General features: G+C 41.5%; 1 pseudogene; it reads left to right on the top strand.

The window, feature by feature from the left end:
• Positions 1–168: 168 nt before the first annotated feature.
• Positions 169–19,655, top strand: part of LOC106603632 (probable ATP-dependent RNA helicase DDX10) — an 81,801-nt pseudogene continuing 62,314 nt past the window's right edge.

Raw genomic sequence — 19,655 nt, 5'->3', positions numbered from 1 at the left:
TATGGTGCGTTCAAGACAACTTAATTTTGGTTAACCCAAAACTAAAGTCTTGCATAATTGGTCAGCTGCTCCATTAAGTTCTGGGTCCATAGATGGACGAAGAGATGCAACACGTTTTCCGTTTAGAGTGAACGGTTTTCGTTGCAAAAAGCTTTGCAACAAATCTGACTAATGAACTACATCTCCCATATCCCTCTTGCGGTTTCATTAACGTCGTATTTATGAGTCTACATGCGTGTCTGCTTCAGCGTTCTTATGCCGTATGTCTGAATTCCCAAACATGTATTTTTCAAACATTGAATTCTCCTCCCAAAAAATGTTACCATGGAGAAGGGCAGACGACCAAACCTGTCCCCCAAGAAAAAGATGGGGAAGAAAAACCCAACCGACACCGCTGATCCTGCGAAGAACTTCGAGCGATGGAAGAAGAAATACAATAAGACAAAAACAAGAGTCAAACAGGAGAAAAGACAGAAAAGGAAACCTGAATGGCAGGTGGAGAAAGAAGGTATTCAACGGCTTGTCAACAAATATTACGAGGTAAACAACGTTTTTGTTTTTATCCTACTAGGCAGGGCGAGACTAGGTAGCTAACGTTAGCTGGCGTAGATGGCTAGGACCGCGTTCTGCAGAATTAAGATAGAAATACGCTATGTAGATCAAACACCTCTCTCACATGTAGAATAAGGAATCACATCGGCGCTATTCGTGGCATGTCTACCTGCAACGTTGGAGAACGTCAGGCAACTGAACATGTCCTAGGACTGTAAATGAGATATCTAGCTAGCTATCACATCTTCAGTCTTATCAAAGCAATCTCCTGTCCCATAAGACATTTTAGGAAGTCCTAGGTTGCGTAACGATAGCTAAATTATTGCCGTTGACATTGATTTGTATCATATCATTACTTCTGGGGCAGTGTAGATACACTTGAACAGTTTTGTCTTCTAGATAAATGCCAAGGATGCTGAGAGGTTTTCAGATTTCCCCATCTCCAAGAATACCCTGCGAGGTAAACATAAATTGGTTCTGAAATGGCATTGACTGCATTTGCCATTAATGCAATGTGGACCAACATGCCATTGGCAAACATATTATACCATTGACAGCATCTTGTTTGGTATTGACAGTTTTGTTGTTTACCCCAGGTCTAATGGAAGCACAGTATCGTCAGCCCACAGAAATACAGAGACAGACAATTGGCTTTGCATTGCATGGAAAATATGTTCTGGGCGCTGCAAAGACTGGTTCTGGAAAAACACTGTCCTTTCTCATTCCCGTGAGTACCCAATTGTGTTCTGTATCAATGCAATATTGCAAGCTGATATGAATGCAGATGCAATGTGCATCCATTATTTCAGGCTATTGATGGTATGTCATTGCCTTTCACACATCTTGGTTTCATTTCCAGGTATTGGAATGTTTGTGTGGACAGCAATGGATGGCCTGGGGGCCCTCATCATCTCCCCCACACGAGAGCTGGCCTATCAGACCTTCGAGGTGCTCCGTAAAGTGGGCAAGAACCAGGAGTTCTCTGCCGGCCTCATCATTGGCGGAAAGGTACTGTATTTACTTTCAAGTGCCTGTATTTGTTGATCACTTCATGTTGGTTTTAACACCACTGTTGGTGGTGTTTCAAAGGAAATGTTTTGTGATTCATTTAGGCAAGGTAAAAGGACCCCCCCACCCCAGACGAAATTGCCGCAACTATTTTGAACAATTTATTTTCCTAGAGAGGAAATGAGAGAGGACATGCACATTTAGGTTACTTAGGCTACTTATACATATAATATAGTCAACTTATACATACTTAGGCTACTTATACATACTTAGGCTACTTATACATATAAGGAATTTCCACATGGAGTTGATAAAAATCAACAAATAGAGCACTGACCACCGTCAGTCTAGCTAGCTAGCTACAGTGTCTTGCTAACCTTATCAAGTTTTAAGTTTTATTCGTCGGGTTATGCATGGTATACATCGTCCAACAAAATGCTTAATTGCAGGTTCCTTCTTGACAATGCAACAACAAGAAATAATGAAAGATAATACCAACATAAAGTAAATGGCAGTATAATAGAATAAAAATTTTAGCATAAGAATGGTACATGAAGGCACAATTTATAGTCCAATATTTACACATGTATTGGGGGGGAGTGTATAAATTTAGCAGTATAATAAGTCTGGTAGGAGCAGTTGTGATTGTGTAGCATAAATGTATATACTGAACAAAAATATAAATGGAACATGTAAAGTGTTGGTCCTATGTTTCATGAGCTGAAATAAAAGATCCAGAATTTTTCCATATGCACAAAAGCTTATTTCTCTCATCCACCTGACAGGCTTGGCATATCAAGAAGCTGATTAAACAGCATGATCATTACACAGGTGCACCTACTGCTGGGGACAATAAACGGCTACTCTAAAATGTGCAGTTCTGTCACACAACACAATGACACAGATGTCTACATTTTGGGGATTGTGCAATTGGCATGCTGACTGCAGGAATGTCCACCAGAGCTGCTGTTTCAGAATTTAATGTTCATTTCTCTACCATATGCCTCCAACGTCATTTTAGAGAATTTGGCAGTACTTCCAACTGGCCTCACAACTGCAGACCGTGTGTAACCATGCCAGCTTAGGACCTCCACCTCCGACTTATTCACCTGCGGGATCTTCTGAGACCAGCAGGCCGGACAGCTGTTGAAACTCAGCAGTATTTCTGTGTGTAATAAGCCATTTTGTGGGGAAAAACTCATTCTGATTGACTGTCTAGCTCCCCACTGAGCCACGCCCCTGCCCAGTCATGTAAAATCTGTAGATTAGGGCCTAATTATTTTTATTTCAATTAACTCCTTATATGAACTGTAAATCAGTAAAAATGTTGCATTTTTATATTTTTGTTCAGTATATGTGTGTGCATGCGTGAGTGCATGTGTGCTGAGGTGAGGAGAATCAGAGCAGGTGGTTAGTCCAGTTCAAGTGTTCAGGAGTCTGATGGGTTTCAGATACCAACTGGCTCAGAGACCATCTGCCCGACAGTTGGGGAGAAAACGGCTCGTCTGTGGGGTCCTTTGATGCTGTGTGCCTTAATCGAGCACCATTTTTAGGTCAGACCCATCCAGGTAATCTACTATCTTTGACTTCGCCATCTGTTATCTCAAGTTTTGGCATCTTCCATAAATTGCAGCCGACAATCTGCCATAGAAATAGTTAGAATAAGATGAAGCTCCGGTAATATGGATAACTATTGAAAGCAATGTTCCCTCGTTTTTTTTCGGCACTGAGCAAATTTCAGGTCTGCTGAGTGCAAACTTCAACGTTGTGAAAATTCTGTGCAACTTCTGGCACCCGTTTATTGTGAACACTGAGGCTGTACCCGCTTTAAGTTACCGTTATAACAGTGGCCAAGTAGGGCACTGACTATTTTGATCATAATGTATCCCTATTAGTGGTCTACCATCTCAAACAATGGAGAAAATGCATCCTGTAACATTTAACATGGAAATAGCTGTTCTATCATTCAGCCTACAGTAGCAGTCAATGTGTGGTGTTCAATTTAGGCCTACATTCTGTGAGACTTTTCGGAAAAAATATGTAGGGCTTGACATTAACTTGTTTAACCACTTTTCCTTCAGATAAGGAGGTTACTGAAGATGTTTGATTCAAGAAACCACTTTACAAAATAAATGTAATTATTATTCCAATACCATATTACAGAGAATCAGACAAATTATGCTACCCTCTGCCTATTGGCTACTTAGCTTATTCAAACCTCTCTCAAAATACAGCACTGACATCAAAAAATAAACTCTTTACCTCACTTGCTTTTCGAAGATGGCTAGAAATGTACACGTTTTGTGCTTTTGTAGGAAGCAACCGCTCCCTCATAGCTGACTAGAAATGAGCTATAACTGGTCTAATAACTCACTAGCAAAGAATATGAACAAATATGCACACGTGGCTACATGCAGCTCTCGCTTTGATCTCAAAACAAGCACATCTCCTCGCGACCACTGGTGCGCCTAAATAAAAATTGCAGGTTGCACAGCAAAATATTTGGGTGCATATGTGAGTAAAATGGTCACACTGTAGAGCCCTGCAATGACTTTGCTCACCCCATTGGCCTTCTGGGCTTCTGAGTGGCGCAGCGATCTAATGCACTGCATCTCGGTGCTCGAGTCATCACTACAGTCCCTTGACCGGGTTAGGGGAGGGTTTGGCCGGGCTAGGCCGTCATTGTAAAATAAGAATTTGTTCTTAACTGACTTGCCTAGTTAAAGAAAGATACAAAAAAAAAAAGGGAAATCCCTCAGCGGTTTCCTTCCTCTCCGGCAACGAGTTAGGAAGGACACCTTTACCTTTGTAGTGACTAGGTGATTTAATACACCTTCCTAAGTGAAATTAATAACTTCACCATGCTGAAAGGGATATTCATTGTCTGTGTCTGCTTTTTTTAAATGTTTACCCATCTACCAATAGGTGCCCTTCTTTGTGAGGCATTGGGAAAAACTCCCTGGTCTTTGTGGTTGAATCTGTTTGAAATTCACTGAGGGACCTTACAGATAATTCTGTGGGGTACAGAGAGCAGGTAGTCATTCAAAAATCACGTTAAACATTATTGCACACACTGAGTCCATGCAACTTTGTTAAGCACATTTTGTGACTTGTTAAGCACATTTTTACTCCTGAACTTATTTAAGCTTTCCATAACGAAGGGGTTGAATATTTACTTACTGGCTCAAGACATTTCAGCTTAAACATTTTTAATTAGTGAAACATTTTCTAAAAACATAATTGCACATTGACGTGGGGTATTGTGTTTCTGTATAGGCCAGTGACACAATCTCAATTTAATCCATTTTATGTTCAGGCTGTAACACAACAAAATGTGGAAAAAGTCAAGGTGTGAATCCTTTCTGAAGGCACTGTATATCATACTTTGACGAAAACGACTTTAATCAATGTGCAACTTCGTGTAAGCTCTGGCCATTCTTTCAGCTCGAAAAAGTGCAATTCTACTGGTGTGGGTGTTTTTAAGGGATAGACTGACATAGAATGTCAGAAAATTCCGTATGTAAAATACAGCTGGAGTTGCCAGAGTTTTATCTCTGTGGTATGGTTTTTTGCAGGACCTGAAGAATGAGTCTGAGAAGATCCACCGCACTAACATCATCATCTGCACGCCAGGACGCCTGCTCCAGCACATGGACGAGACGGCTGCCTTCCACGCTTCCGATCTGCACATGCTAGGTACATAGTTAAACCTGAGCTTCTAGGCCAGCATACAAATAGTTTTACTGTTGTATGAGCTATAAGTTGTTTATGGACTTTTTTTTTACATTCTTACCGTTAATATTAAGCAACATTGCTTGAGTAGCACTTTGTTTTGATCTGTAGTCAGATCATTGGAGATTTATATATTTGTTTGCAAAATATAGTCTTGTGGCATGGTCCTAATGGCTTTTTAACTTCGTTTTGGATGAGGCGGATCGTATCTTGGACATGGGTTTTGTCGACACTATCGATGCCATAGTGGAGAACCTCCCCAAGACCCGTCAGACACTGCTGTTCTCAGCCACACAGACCAAGTCAGTGAAAGACCTGGCCCGCCTCAGCCTCAAGACCCAGAGTACGTCTGGGTGCACGAGAAGGCCAAGTTCAGGTAGGAGCTCTATTATATAACACAACAACACCACTATAGTCCTGTGTCAAAGACTCTTGGCCTTGGCTTTTAGAAATCTGGCAGTTGGGGTTAACATCACTTGGATTTCTATAAACTCAGCAAATGGAAAACAGTCAATTGAAAATACTTGTGGAAGGTGATGTTTGAATTCAGTCGGAATTTCAATGAGTCTCCGGAGCTTCTCGTAGATCATGTGAATGTTATTACTCAGTGATTGCAGGGTGCTTACATTGATTGCTTATATCGGGACAAACTGACATCCAGTATTTGGTATGAATACGGGAAAGAGGAAAGTGGGCCGGTACATGCAACAAATACGAGCGTTGTCATGGATGTTCTGTGAAGTCCCTAGCCCTTCTAAAGAATGACGTGTCACTGTGCAGCCAGGTGCTGATTGATAGTGTGGTTTCTTTCCCACTAACCTAGAATGTTTTATCGGAATGTCAGCAACTTCAATCCAGTCTTACACTTTGATCATACAGTGCTTGCTTTATGCTCTTCTGTAGCTTTTTCGATGAGCCTTTGCTGATAAGCTGGTTTAGTGTTTATGCTGCTGTAATGGCTTTGTCCTCGATGTTGAAGCTCATTTATTATATGGTATTAAGGAAGGACGGGCTACTGCAGCAGAGGAAGAGATTAAAGAGGACTCTGTCAGCCCTGTCAGGGCTCCTCAGGCAGTGCACGTCAGTGTTTTAAACTGCATTTTACCTGAGACCTGTTAGGCGCAAAGCTGGTATGGCTTCAAATAGCGAACTATTCGATTTTTTTTTTTTAAATCACTCAAGTTTTTAAAATTATTTCAAATTGTTGCCTTTTTTAACTTAGGTCTGCTACACAATCAAATGCAACCCCGGCTTTAAATGTTAAGGCACACACCGCCTTAGTTCTTTATCCTCTGTAGCAACAAGACAAACATAAACAACCTGAAAGAGGCCAATCTAAAAACGTCATGTTTGTGTGTCCATGTAGCACGCCGGCCACACTGGAGCAGAACTACGTGGTGTGTGAGCTGCATCAGAAGGTCAACATGCTCTTCTCCTTCATCAGGAGCCACCTGCAGAAGAAAGTCATAGTCTTCTTTGCCTGCTGCAAAGAGGTAAGGCTCTGCTAGTTTGTGTAAACGCTCCTCCATTTGGCTTATTATAGCTTCATGGTCTAGTTGTAGTCTCACCATCCATAGGTGCAATACCTGTTCCGGGTCTTCTGCCGGCTGCGTCCGGGCATGCCCATCCTGGCCCTGCATGGGAAGCAACAGCAGATGAAGAGGGTGGAGGTCTACAACAACTTCATCAAGAAGAAGAACGCTGTGCTCTTCGCCACAGACATTGCAGCCAGAGGCCTAGGTAATGCTAACACTTCAGCAGTCTAGTCTACAGACTGGCTCGATGTTTTTAGTCAGTAGGGACAGAGATACCGTGGTCAAATATTTACTGCTCTGATACGAGGCAGCAGGTTCTTCACGGCTGGTGGTGAATAATTGTTACGTCCCTCCCACTTTGCAGACTTCCCTGCTGTGAACTGGGTGTTGCAGTTTGACTGTCCAGAGGACGCCAACACATACATCCACAGAATGGGACGAACCGGCAGGTAATAACCCCTCTCTAGCCGGACCTGGAATAAAAGGAAAGACATTGACTGTGTGCAGACTCTGCACCATCGGCTTGAAGTGCATGTTTTTGTTGTATATGGAGAATGAATGAAAATGTACATACTAGGGATTAACATGGGTAACTGGGGTCCCGGGCACACACTTTACATTTTCCGAAAAATGTTTATGACAAGACATGTGAAATTACAACATTTTACCCCAATGTCGTCACTAATGCAATTCCATAAAATGCACATGTGCAGCATCAGATTAGCAAAAAAAAAATATTCTGCCACATTATCTAATCAGGTTGTTGCATGGAAGCCTTTAGCCTAAAGTATTTACTTCATACAAAGTAAAAGCACACGCACAATTGACACTTATGTACTGCACACGCAACACAAATGCAGTTCATAAACCCTACAGGAAACCCCTACAGTATCGCCGATAAAAGATGTGCCTCTTTGACCTGTCATTGACTCTTCAAACAGTCACATTTGATAGGCCTATAAATTGTGCCTTCCTGTATTGTACATATGCCAAAATATTTATTCTGTTCTACTGCCATTGACTTTATGTTCATATTATTTTTTTACTATTTCTTATTGTTGCATTGTCGAGAAGGAACCTGCAAGTAAGCATTTCATTGGATGATGTACAGTGCATTCGGAAAGTATTCAGACTCCTTGACTTTTTCCACATGTTGTTACGTTACAGCCTTATTCTAAAATAGTTTTTTTTCCCCCTCCTTACTTCCGCGCTGAGATACAAGCCTGTGAGAAGAACCTGATCCCGTGAAGGGCATTGGCAAATTTTTGGCTAATAAGAATTGAGATATCTGAGATTAATCTTGGTTTCATCAGACCACAGAATCTTGTTTCTCATGGTCAGAGTCCTTTAGGTGCCATTTGGCAAACTCCAAGCGGGCTTACATGTGCCTTTTTATTGAGGAGTGGCTTTCGTCTGGCCACTACCATAAAGGCTTGATTGGTGGAGTGCTGCAGAGATGGTTTTCCTTCTGGAAGGTTCTCCCATCTCCACAGAGGAACTCTAGAGCTCTGTCAGAGTGACCATCGGGTTGTTGGTCACCTCACTGACCAAGGCCCTTCTCCCCCGATTGCTCAGTTTGGCCGGGCGGCCAATCTTGGTGGTTCCAAACTTCTTCCATTTAAGAACAATGGAGGCCACTGTGTTCTTGGGGACCTTCAATGCTGCAGAAATGTTTTTGTACCCTTCCCCAGATCTGTGCCTCGACACAATCCTGTCTTGGAGCTCTAAGGACAATTCCTTCGAACTCGTGGCTTGGTTTTTGCCCCGACATGCACTGTCAACTGTGGGACCTTTATATAGACAGGTGTGTGCCTTTCCAAGTCATGTCCAATCAATTGAATTTACCACAGGTGGACTCCAATCAAGTTGTACAAACATCTCAAGAATGATCAATGGAAACAAGATGCACTTGAGTTCAGTTTTGAGTCTCATAGCAAAGGGTCTGAATATTTTTTTTTTCTACATTTGCAAAAATTTCTAAACACCTGTTTATGCTTTGTCATTATGGGGTATTGATGAGGAAATAAAATAATTTCATCCATTTTAGAATAAGGCTGTAACGTAACAAAATGTGGGGAAGGGGTCCATATACTTTTCGAATGCACTGAATATGCGTATCCCGTACATACGACTAAAACTTGAAACGATGCACAATTCACTACATAGGCATCTCTGTCACAGACATGAAGTCCATTTACCATTCAGTGGCATAATGAAACATTTTATCTTCTCTGCTAGAGCCTAGACTATTTTCCTATCCAGTCCCAATCCCACTGAAACCCAAAATGACTCCTGTCTCGCATTCAAATTGTTAACTTTATTCTGTACTTCATCGGTTGCATAATCAAAGCAGGTCTTTTGCCTTTGCATGTCAGAATACTGCTATAACATTTCCCCTGCTTCTCTGTGCTGTCTTGTTCTTGCTGCCCATACGAGAGCTTCGGTAGAGAATGTGACATCAACAAACTGTGTGAGAGTAGATATGCATATTTTTGTTTAAATGTTGGTCCCGTTAAGAGGCCTTTTATTTAAACTACATCTCCCAGTCATCTATGAGCTGATCTGCCATCTGTATAATCATAAACTCGATTTTGCCAAATATAGGAGATATTCTGTCATTAGTTCTAGGTTATCTAACAAGCTTAGCATCTTTGGTCATTTGACATTTGTGTTTGACCGCCGTTACAAAGTTTGTATGATTCGACAATGCTGTTTTCGGGTTGCGTCCTTAGCTCTCTGTTGAGAGCTTACTGCTGAATTGAGGAACATAACACTCAGAATTTATGAACGGCCTGTTTTGCAATTCACAACATTATTGGCGATCAAAGATGGAGTAACTATCATTACTGTTCAAATCTTTACATAGTTGCGCAGCACCCATCTTATTTGTGGAGAACCCTGGCATCGTGACCCTATCTTGGTTTTAAACGCTTTAAATTGGCACTTCTGATTTCTGTGATATTTCCTGGGAGTCTCGTGATAAATACATTTTTCCTCTATTGAAACTTGGTAGACTTTCGGGAAAATATGAATCCCTAATATGCACTCAACAAATTGTGATTTTTCCAACAGTAGTTTTAAAGTGAAGTTATCACAGTGAAGTGCTGAATCTTCCAGGGACACAAGACACCATTACAATGATTGTATAGAGTGCAACAGTTAAGTTCCTTCTTATAGACAATCCATTATCCTATCATCACATATCACAATAGTTTACCTACTCACTAGATGGCAGTGTTGTATGGTCCACTTCTCACACCACCTCTCCCTGTAGCCTACAGTTTGCACATTATAACCTCGAGTGTTAACACCGACTGGCTTTAAATTATGTTCCAAAGCTCCAAAATCCAGCGGTACCTACTGTACTGTAGGTGACACATGATGCTGTTCTGGTTTTATATTGTTCTCTGCTAGTACAATGGTCAGTTGGTACCATAGCAGTTTGTCCAGCTGCAGTGCTGACTCATGGGGGGGGTGTAATCGCACTCCAATAGCACCCGGGAATTGCAGCAGTATGTGTGTGAAAAAGAGTGAGTATTGGTGTAAGACAATGTGTGTGTGTGTGTCTAAGACAGACGTTACTTATTCGGAGTTCTGTGCAGCTGTGTCAAAGACACACACTTAATGACAGCAACAATGTACGCACGTCTTAAGCAGTCATGTTGTGCTTCGAGCCACTGCGCTGTTACAGTGTGTAATTGCAGTTAGTTCAGCAGTCTGTTTAGTGAGCTGCTAAAACCTCTGGGCTCCCAATCTCACAATTTGAAGCTTCTGGGTTGCCATACCCCTTGATAAAACTCTCGCTTGTTGGTTGTTTTGTGTGAACTAACAGGACTGAAGGGGAATCCTTTCTAGGCTTACTGCGATCAGGCATTTGCATTTGTTTGGGGTCTTTGAAGCATGCTGCTGCTGTTGGAGTAGGTGTCAGCATGATTCAGTTCGGCTGGCACCTCACTTAAAAGACCTTCGCTTTTAAAATGAGAAAAAAGCGGTAATAGTACTGTTTGTCCATCTTGCGGCGCTATAGCCAGTGTACTCTTCTTCAAAATATTAAGAATTAATCTAAGATGACTCAAGAAATCTGTCATTCATTTTGAGATTTTTGCACAGGAGATCTTAGTCGTCCAATTTTACTTCGAACTAATATGTTTGGTATAGTATTTCTCAAGTAAAAAAATGTGCATGAAAAAAAGAATAATAATCTCCCGTTGAATGACAAACACTTCATTGAAGAATCTTTACTGTTGACTAATCACCGACAAATTGGGCGTAAACTTCGGCTCCGGACTAGAGAATGGGGCACTTATGATCCGCATTTTAGGGCGTTCCTGCATGTGGGCATTCCTGCATCTGCAGGAACCCCTCTTTAAACTTCTATTTGTCCTAACTTAAAAATTGACCAATAGAATTATAAACCGGGGTTCCTGCATATGCAGGAATGCCCACATGCAGGTAGCCTAGTGGTTAGACCGTTGGGCCAGTACCCGAAAGGTTGCTGGGTTGAATCTCTGAACTGACAAGGTAGAAATCTGTCGTTCTGCCCATGAACAAGGCAGTTAACCCACTGTTCCCTGGTAGGCCGTCATTGTAAATAAGAATTTGTTCTTAACTGACTTGCCTAGTTAAATAGGCGGGAGCGAAGGACACTGTGTGCTAGCTTAGCCACCTACTGCTAAGGAGGACTCTGGTACACATGAGGCTGGGACGACAGTGTGTGCTAGCTAGATAACTATTAAGCGCGCACGGTGTCGCTAACTATCAAGCGCGCACAGTGTCCTTTGCCCCCACCTGTCGGGCACGATTTTCTCCGGTACACAGCAAGCATGAGGCGGGGGCAACGTGAGCTAGCACGTGGGAGGTGGGTACGACCGGTAGACAGTGTCCTTCGCCTTAAATGGGGGGGAAAGCCTCATTGCGGACTGCCATTGCACACTTGACCGACTTAAGCTTGCCTTGAGAACACCCTTGCCGAAGACCAAAATGTCATCATAATATATGCACAAACTGTTTGAGCTGGGAACACCCCACTAGCTGCCTGGTATTTAGGAGTAATGTGCACTGTTGCAAATAGAGTTGTAGCAGCTGCCAATGTAGCCTCAGCTCAGCCTCTACAGCTTTGTTTCAGTCTGTTTGTTTATCTCTCTTTCTCTCCTCAGAAAGTCTGACTCTGCATGTATTTCACAGCTCTTCTTGGTGAGCTGAAGAATGTAGGTCTCTCCCCACCACCTTTCTGTCTTGCAACCCATCTCTCTCCCACTGCGTCTCTGACTTGGTCACAAAACCATAACCCTCCTATAATCATAAAGTACTTCTTTATGAAAACCATGATGAAAATAAGTCCATTATGATCATAAGAGGTGTACCATTAACTGTGCAAATGTAGCAGATTGTAGAAGTTATGTATGCATTTGTGGTTGAGCAGTAGTATCCTTTTACAGCTGAAATAAAACATCTCTCAAATATTGTGCACACATTTCTGTACATCCTTATTAGTGAGCATTTCTTCTTTGGCAAGATAATCCATCCACCTGACAGGTGTGGCATATCAAGAAGGGGATTTAAACAGCATGATCATTACACAGGTGTACCTTGTGCTGGGGACACTAAAAGGCCACTCTAAAATGTGCAGTTTTGTCACACAACACAATGCTACGTCTCAAGTTTTGGCATGCTGACTGCAGAAATGTCCACCAGAGCTGTTGCCAGAGAATATAAGTTTTATTTCTCTACCATAAGCTGCGTTGTTTTAGAGAATTTGGCAGTAAGTCGAACCGGCCTCAACCGCAGACCATGTGTAACCACGCCAGCCCAGGACCTCCACATCCGGCTTCTTCACCTGCGGGATCGTCTGAGGGGGAGGGTGGGGTGCTGAGGAGTATTTCTGTATGTCCTTTTGTGGGGAAAGAATGCGTTCTGTTTGGCTGGGCCTGGCTCCCCAGTGGGTGGGCCTGGCTGCCAAGTGGGTGGACCTATGGCTGCACCCCTGCCCAGTCATGTGAAATCCATGTCCAATCCTGCAGAATTTATATCAATTGACTGATTTCCTTATATGAGCTGTAACTCAGTAAAATCTTTGAAATTGTTCCATGTTGTGTTTATATTTTTGTTCATCATATGTTATTAAACCCACTCCTCTGAACATTTAGGACATACAATTTAAAAAAATATCTACTGTTTTTCGCCTTACAGATATAAGGAGGGAGGAGAGGCTCTGCTCGTCCTGCTGCCCTCAGAGGAGGAGAGCATGCTATCCCAACTTCAGGAGAAAAAAGTCACCATCAACAGAATCCAGTGAGTTCCCTTACAACCTCCTCACACACGCTTGTATTTCACTGGGACTGGGCAGGCTGTTGGTTGTGGAGATCTACTGTAGGTGAGAAATTAAAACAAACAGGTGGTGGACTGTAGTTTAGTTTTTACTGTTTTTAAGCTTTCTTCTGTTTCTCCACTTGGGCAGTGATGGTACAAGTATCGTAATATATTTTCCATGGCAACTCTTTGGTCCTTTTTAAAAAGCTGCTGTTTGTGAAATATGGTGTGCTATAGCTTAGAAAATAAATGCATGCGACTGGATGACAACAATGATATTTGTTTCCAACATTTGGGTCATTTTCCTAAATAAGTTAAACCCGCTTCGTGTTTTGTTTCCTTGCCACGATACTAACGAGTGACGCGATACTGGTATTGTCCCAGCTCTAGTCTCCATCTTCCCAACTGCCCTTTCACCCCCTCCCTCCAAGCAAAAAACTGAGGCCTTATGAGAATGTTTACATGATACCATATGATTCCAAAGACTATTTTCCCTCATGGAGATGCATTGGACAGATGGGGGAGATTTCACAAAGCAGGCAGGGTCAACAAGTGAGCCAGCTGACTTTCCTAAATATTCGGATTCTGAAACATCCTCATTGTGTCTATTAGTTCAATCATGCACTTCAAATGGACATGCTATGACTGATGTGTAATATTCTGAATGACCCATATTCAACCTGTGCCCTTGTCCTGTACCCGTTGTGTGCCTGATACCAGTTTCATGTTGTCACAGTACGTTTTAATATTGACTTAAGGTTCTATTTGTTGGACCTGTTTGTGAGATGGGGAGATGTTGGTGTAGCTGAGGGGCTTTGAGCAGTGCAGTAAGTAGGCCAACCATGTGAGGGAGAGAGTGAGACTGGCTCTGCTGTCACAGAGGAGACCAGGCCTGAGCCCCTCTGGCTAAATCCTGATGGGCACAGTGTCCAGCATGATGCCCTCACAGTACAGTGTTTTCCGTACATGGAGTAGTCCCCCGGGGAGGGGGGGGGGTGTTCCATCCTAAATACACAGCTAAATTATTGAATACTTTAATGACTTTACCTCCCAGATTGTTAAAAGTAGTTGTTGTATTGAGTAGAAAGACATTACTTTATAATTTAAATGACTGAAAATGTAGGAATTTAGTGTGGTGGTGGTTTTGGATATCTTCTAGGCCTATATAATCAGAACTATTTTATGTAAGAACCTTATTTAAAATTAAACGTGTCTTCTCTTGAGTTTATAGTTTTACAGCAAGATATGAATTGCCACAATGATGTATTTTATTGGCATTGCTATTTCACTTAGTTCACTGAAATTACATTATTTCCTTACCCTATCTTTTTAAAAGTTTGGCCTGTCAGCCATTCACTGTGGGTGGGACTTTGAGGGAAGGTGGTAGATTAGACTAGTTTTTCTGACTAGATTACTAATCTACTCTTTCAATTTAATTTATTGTGGTAAACTATATCTAGTCTACTCAATTTAGTTTGTTGCAAAAAATTAAGAAAAAAGGTTGTGTTCTCTCAAGTAAACTTGGATTCTCTGTTGGGAAACAATATACAATTGCAGGAAAAATGTTTTTAAATGCAAACATTTTCAGAGGGAGGATTCCCAGACCTCTGCCAGATTGTGCACCCCCACATTTTATATGAAGTCAGGTGCCAATGAATAGACCTAGAAGTATGGTGTTAAACATGGGCTTTGCTACACAGAATGCCGCAGTTGACTACTCCATTGTCAATACATAATTTGTCTACATATAATTGCCAAAAAGCAAACAAGATCTTTGGTTTACATGTTCCGATGCGATACCATTGACATAACTACGTTGTATGATTTATGAATAGCAAAGATATATAGGAGATTGACTTTATTCAGTCAGATGGACACCTTTTATAAACTAGTCAACACAAGCTCTTCGATCATCAAAGCACAGTAAATAGCCTCTGTGGCTGTGTAGGCCTATGAAACACGCAAAATTAAATAATAAATTAATGTGCCACAAAACAGTAAGTGGATTTCAACTAATCGTTACCACTCGCATTACATGGGCCGTGTAAATTAATTCACTGGAGACCACAGCGTACAGCAATAACACGGGTACCGAGAGGGACAGTCGGCAGACTGACAAACCAGCAGTTTTCCTGTCATCGCTCACTTTGTGATTGACATGCGCCTGTCCTCTAAATAGATCACTAGAAGATGCATATCAAATACTTTTTATAACTAACTCACTCATTGATCTATCTGTGTGCATATTGTTCATTCTAGCGGGAGAAGGCTATATGGACTTTATTTGACTAGAGAATTACACATTTTAAATGAAAAGAAGCCTAGTTCATTTTAAAAAGTAGCTGGCTTACAATGAGTTATCGGCTATTTAGCCGACGGACGGTGCTTATGGGAAACAGTGAGCACATACACACAAACTCGCGCCACTCTCACTTCCACAAATATGTATACACACACACACACTCATCACTCTTTTTCATTTTGGCAGTGTTTATCACGTTCGAGGTGCAATCTAACATCATACGATATTACTCACATATGCAGTGAGGGTAAAAAAAACAAGACAGAGAAATATCATATTTTAGGGATTTTCACAATATAATACAAAGACTATTCTAGAGGTCGACCGATTATGATTTTTCGACGCCGATACCGATTATTGGAGGGCCAAAAAAGGCGCTACCGATTGAATCTGCCGATTTTTTTTTGTTGTTATTTTTGTTTTTTTTTATTATTATTTTTTTAAAATTTATTTTAATTTTATTTTTTGTTAATTTTTGTTTTTGGTGTGTGTGTGTGTGTGTGTGTGTGTGTGTGTGTGTGTGTGTACACACACACACACAGCTCTGAAGTGACAACGATACTGAAGAGTCTGCTTAGGAGACAAATACTCTCAACTGTTTGAATAATAAAAATAGAGTTTAAGTTACCTGTGATGAATGCTGAAAACAACAACTGTAATTTCTATATGCAGGAAATCCTATTTTAATAATGGGCATGGTAAGAATTGACTACCAAAGTGCGAGTCACAATTCCCATGACACCTTCTAGCAAAAGCGGTTCCTTCATTTATTCCATAGGATATTTTTAGATTAACTTAAAATAAGGTCTGTGTTTGGTTTAGGCTTACACCACCTTGCTAATTTTATAACTGTGTAGATATCCATAGGATATAACTCTGATCAATATAAGCGAAGATAAAAAAAATTGTAGAGGGGATTTATGAAAATATGTTGACAAACGTTACCTAGTGAGATTTACACGGGTATCAAAACGCCGAGGCGGTTTAAGCACAAAACACAGACCTTATTTGAAGTAGATCAAGACATTCTCTATGGAAGACATGAACGGGGGGCCAGTACGGGAGAAAAAAAAAAGTATGAAATTAATTGAAATGTATGCATTCACTACTGTAAGTCGCTCTGGATAAGAGCGTCTGCTAAATGACTAAAATGTAAATGTAAATAACGAAGGAACCCCTTTCAAGTTTAGCCGCAAGTTATTACAGGAATTATGACGCGTCGACTATTTCTCTCTAAACCATATACCTTTGACTATTACGAGCCTGCTGCTGCCTACCACCGCTCAGTCAGACTGCTCTATCAAATATCAAATCATAGACTTAACTATAATATAATAAACCTTAGTTTCCGGATTTGACCATATTACATTACATTACATTACATTACATTTAAGTCATTTAGCAGACGCTCTTATCCAGAGCGACTTACAAAATGGTGCATTCACCTTATGATATCCAGTGGAACAACCACTTTACAATAGTGCATCTAAATCTTTTAAGGGGGGGTTAGAAGGATTACTTTATCCTATCCTAGGTATTCCTTAAAGAGGTGGGGTTTCAGGTGTCTCCGGAAGGTGGTGATTGACTCCGCTGTCCTGGCGTCGTGAGGGAGCTTGTTCCACCATTGGGGTGCCAGAGCAGCGAACAGTTTTGACTGGGCTGAGTGGGAACTGTGCTTCCTCAGAGGTAGGGGGGCCAGCAGGCCAGTGGTGGATGAACGCAGTGCCCTTGTTTGGGTGTAGGGCCTGATCAGAGCCTGAAGGTATGGAGGTGCCGTTCCCTTCACAGCTCCGTAGGCAATCACCATGGTCTTGTAGCGGATGCGAGCTTCAACTGGAAGCCAGTGGAGAGAGCGGAGGAGCGGGGTGACGTGAGAGAACTTGGGAAGGTTGAACACCAGACGGGCTGCGGCGTTCTGGATGAGTTGTAGGGGTTTAATGGCACAGGCAGGGAGCCCAGCCAACAGCGAGTTGCAGTAATCCAGACGGGAGATGACAAGTGCCTGGATTAGGACCTGCGCCGCTTCCTGTGTGAGGCAGGGTCGTACTCTGATATTAATGACCTATCATCTCGAAAACATTATTCTTTCAGTGACATACGAAACCGTTCCGTATTTTATCTAACGGGTGGCATCCATAAGTCTAAAAATTACTGTTACATCGCACAACCTACAATGTTATTTCATAGTTCCGTAAAATTCTGGCAAATTAGTTCGCAACGAGCCAGATTCTGTATACCCTGATTCTGCGTGCAACGAACGCAAGAGAACTGACACAATTTCACCTGGTTAATATTGCCTGCTAACCTGGATTTATTTTAGCTAAATATGCAGGTTTAAAAATATATACTTCTGTGTATTGATTTTAAGAAAGGCATTGATGTTTATGGTTAGGTACAGTCGTGCAACGATTGTGCTTTTTTTCCGCAAATGCGCTTTTGTTAAATCATCCCCGTTTGGCGACGTCTGCTGTCTTTGTTAGGAAGAAAGTGTCTTCACAGTTCGCAACAAGCCACGCGGCCCAAACTGCTGCATATACCCTGACTCTGTTTGCAAGAGAGGTGACACATTTTCCCTAGTTAAAAGAAACTCATGTTAGCAGGCAATATTAACTAAATATGCAGGTTTAAAAATATATACTTGTGTATTGATTTTAACCTCTATGGGCTAGGTGGGACGCTTGCGTCCCACCTACTCAACAGCCAGTAATCCTGTGGCGCGTTATTCAAATTCCTTAAAAATGCAAAAACTTCAATTTTTCAAACATATGACTATTTTACACCATTTTAAAGACAAGACTCTCGTTAATCTAACCACACTGTCCGATTTCAAAAAGGCTTTACAACGAAAGCAAAACATTAGATTATGTCAGCAGAGTACCCAGCCAGAAATAATCAGACACCCATTTTTCAAGCTAGCATATAATGTCACATAAACCCAAACCACAGCTAAATGCAGCACTAACCTTTGATGATCTTCATCAGATGACAACCCTAGGACATTATGTTATACAATACATGCATGTTTTGTTCAATCAAGTTCATATTTATATCAAAAACCAGCTTTTTACATTAGCATGTGACTAGCATGTGACTAGCATTCCCACCGAACACTGCCGGTGAATTTACTAAATTACTCACGATAAACGTTCACAAAAAGCATAACAATTATTTTAAGAATTATAGATACAGAACTCCTCTATGCACTCGATATGTCCGATTTTTAAAATAGCTTTTCGGTGAAAGCACATTTTGCAATATTCTCAGTAGATAGCCCGGCATCACAGGGCTAGCTATTTAGACACCCAGCAAGTTTAGCACTCACCAAAGTCAGATTTACTATAAGAAAAATGTTATTACCTTTGCTGTCTTCGTCAGAATGCACTCCCAGGACTTCTACTTCAATAACAAATGTTGGTTTGGTTCAAAATAATCCATTGTTATATCCAAATAGCGGCGTTTTGTTCGTGTGTTCAAGACACTATCCGAAGGGTAAATAAGGGTGACAAGCATGGCGCAATTCGTGACAAAAAAAATCTAAATATTCCATTACCGTACTTCGAAGCATGTCAACCGCTGTTTAAAATCAATTTTTATGCCATTTTTCTCGTAAAAAAGCGATAATATTCCGACCGGGAATCTGCGTTTAGGTAAACAGACGAAAGAAAATAAAGCATGGGGTCGACTCGGGCACGCGCCTAAGCCCATAGTACTCTGATCGGCCACTTGCCAAACGCGATAAAGTGTTTCAGCCAGAGGCTGCCTCGATATCGTTCAGCTTTTTCCCTGGCTCTGAGAGCCTATGGGAGCCGTAGGAAGTGTCACGTTATAGCAAAGATCCTCAGTCTTCAATAAAAAGAGCCAAGATGAAACACAACTTGTCAGACAGGCCACTTCCTGCATGGAATCTTCTCAGGTTTTGGCCTGCCATATGAGTTCTGTTATACTCACAGACACCATTCAAACAGTTTTAGAAACTTTAGGGTGTTTTCTATCCAAAGCCAATAATTAAATGCATATTCTAGTTACTGGGCAGGAGTAGTAACCAGATTAAATCGGGTACGTTTTTTATCCGGCCGTGTCAATACTGCCCCCTAGCCCTAACAGGTTAAGAAAGACATTGTTTATGGTTAGGTACACGTCGGAGCAAAGACAGTCCTTTTTCGCGAATGCGCACCACATCGATTATATGCAAAGCAGGACAGGCTAGATAAACTAGT

Source organism: Salmo salar, chromosome ssa04, assembly GCF_905237065.1.
Source record: "Salmo salar chromosome ssa04, Ssal_v3.1, whole genome shotgun sequence".
Lineage (NCBI taxonomy): Eukaryota > Metazoa > Chordata > Actinopteri > Salmoniformes > Salmonidae > Salmo > Salmo salar.
The sequence above is the reverse complement of the archived record's forward strand: the minus strand, read 5'-3'. Positions and strand labels throughout refer to the sequence as shown.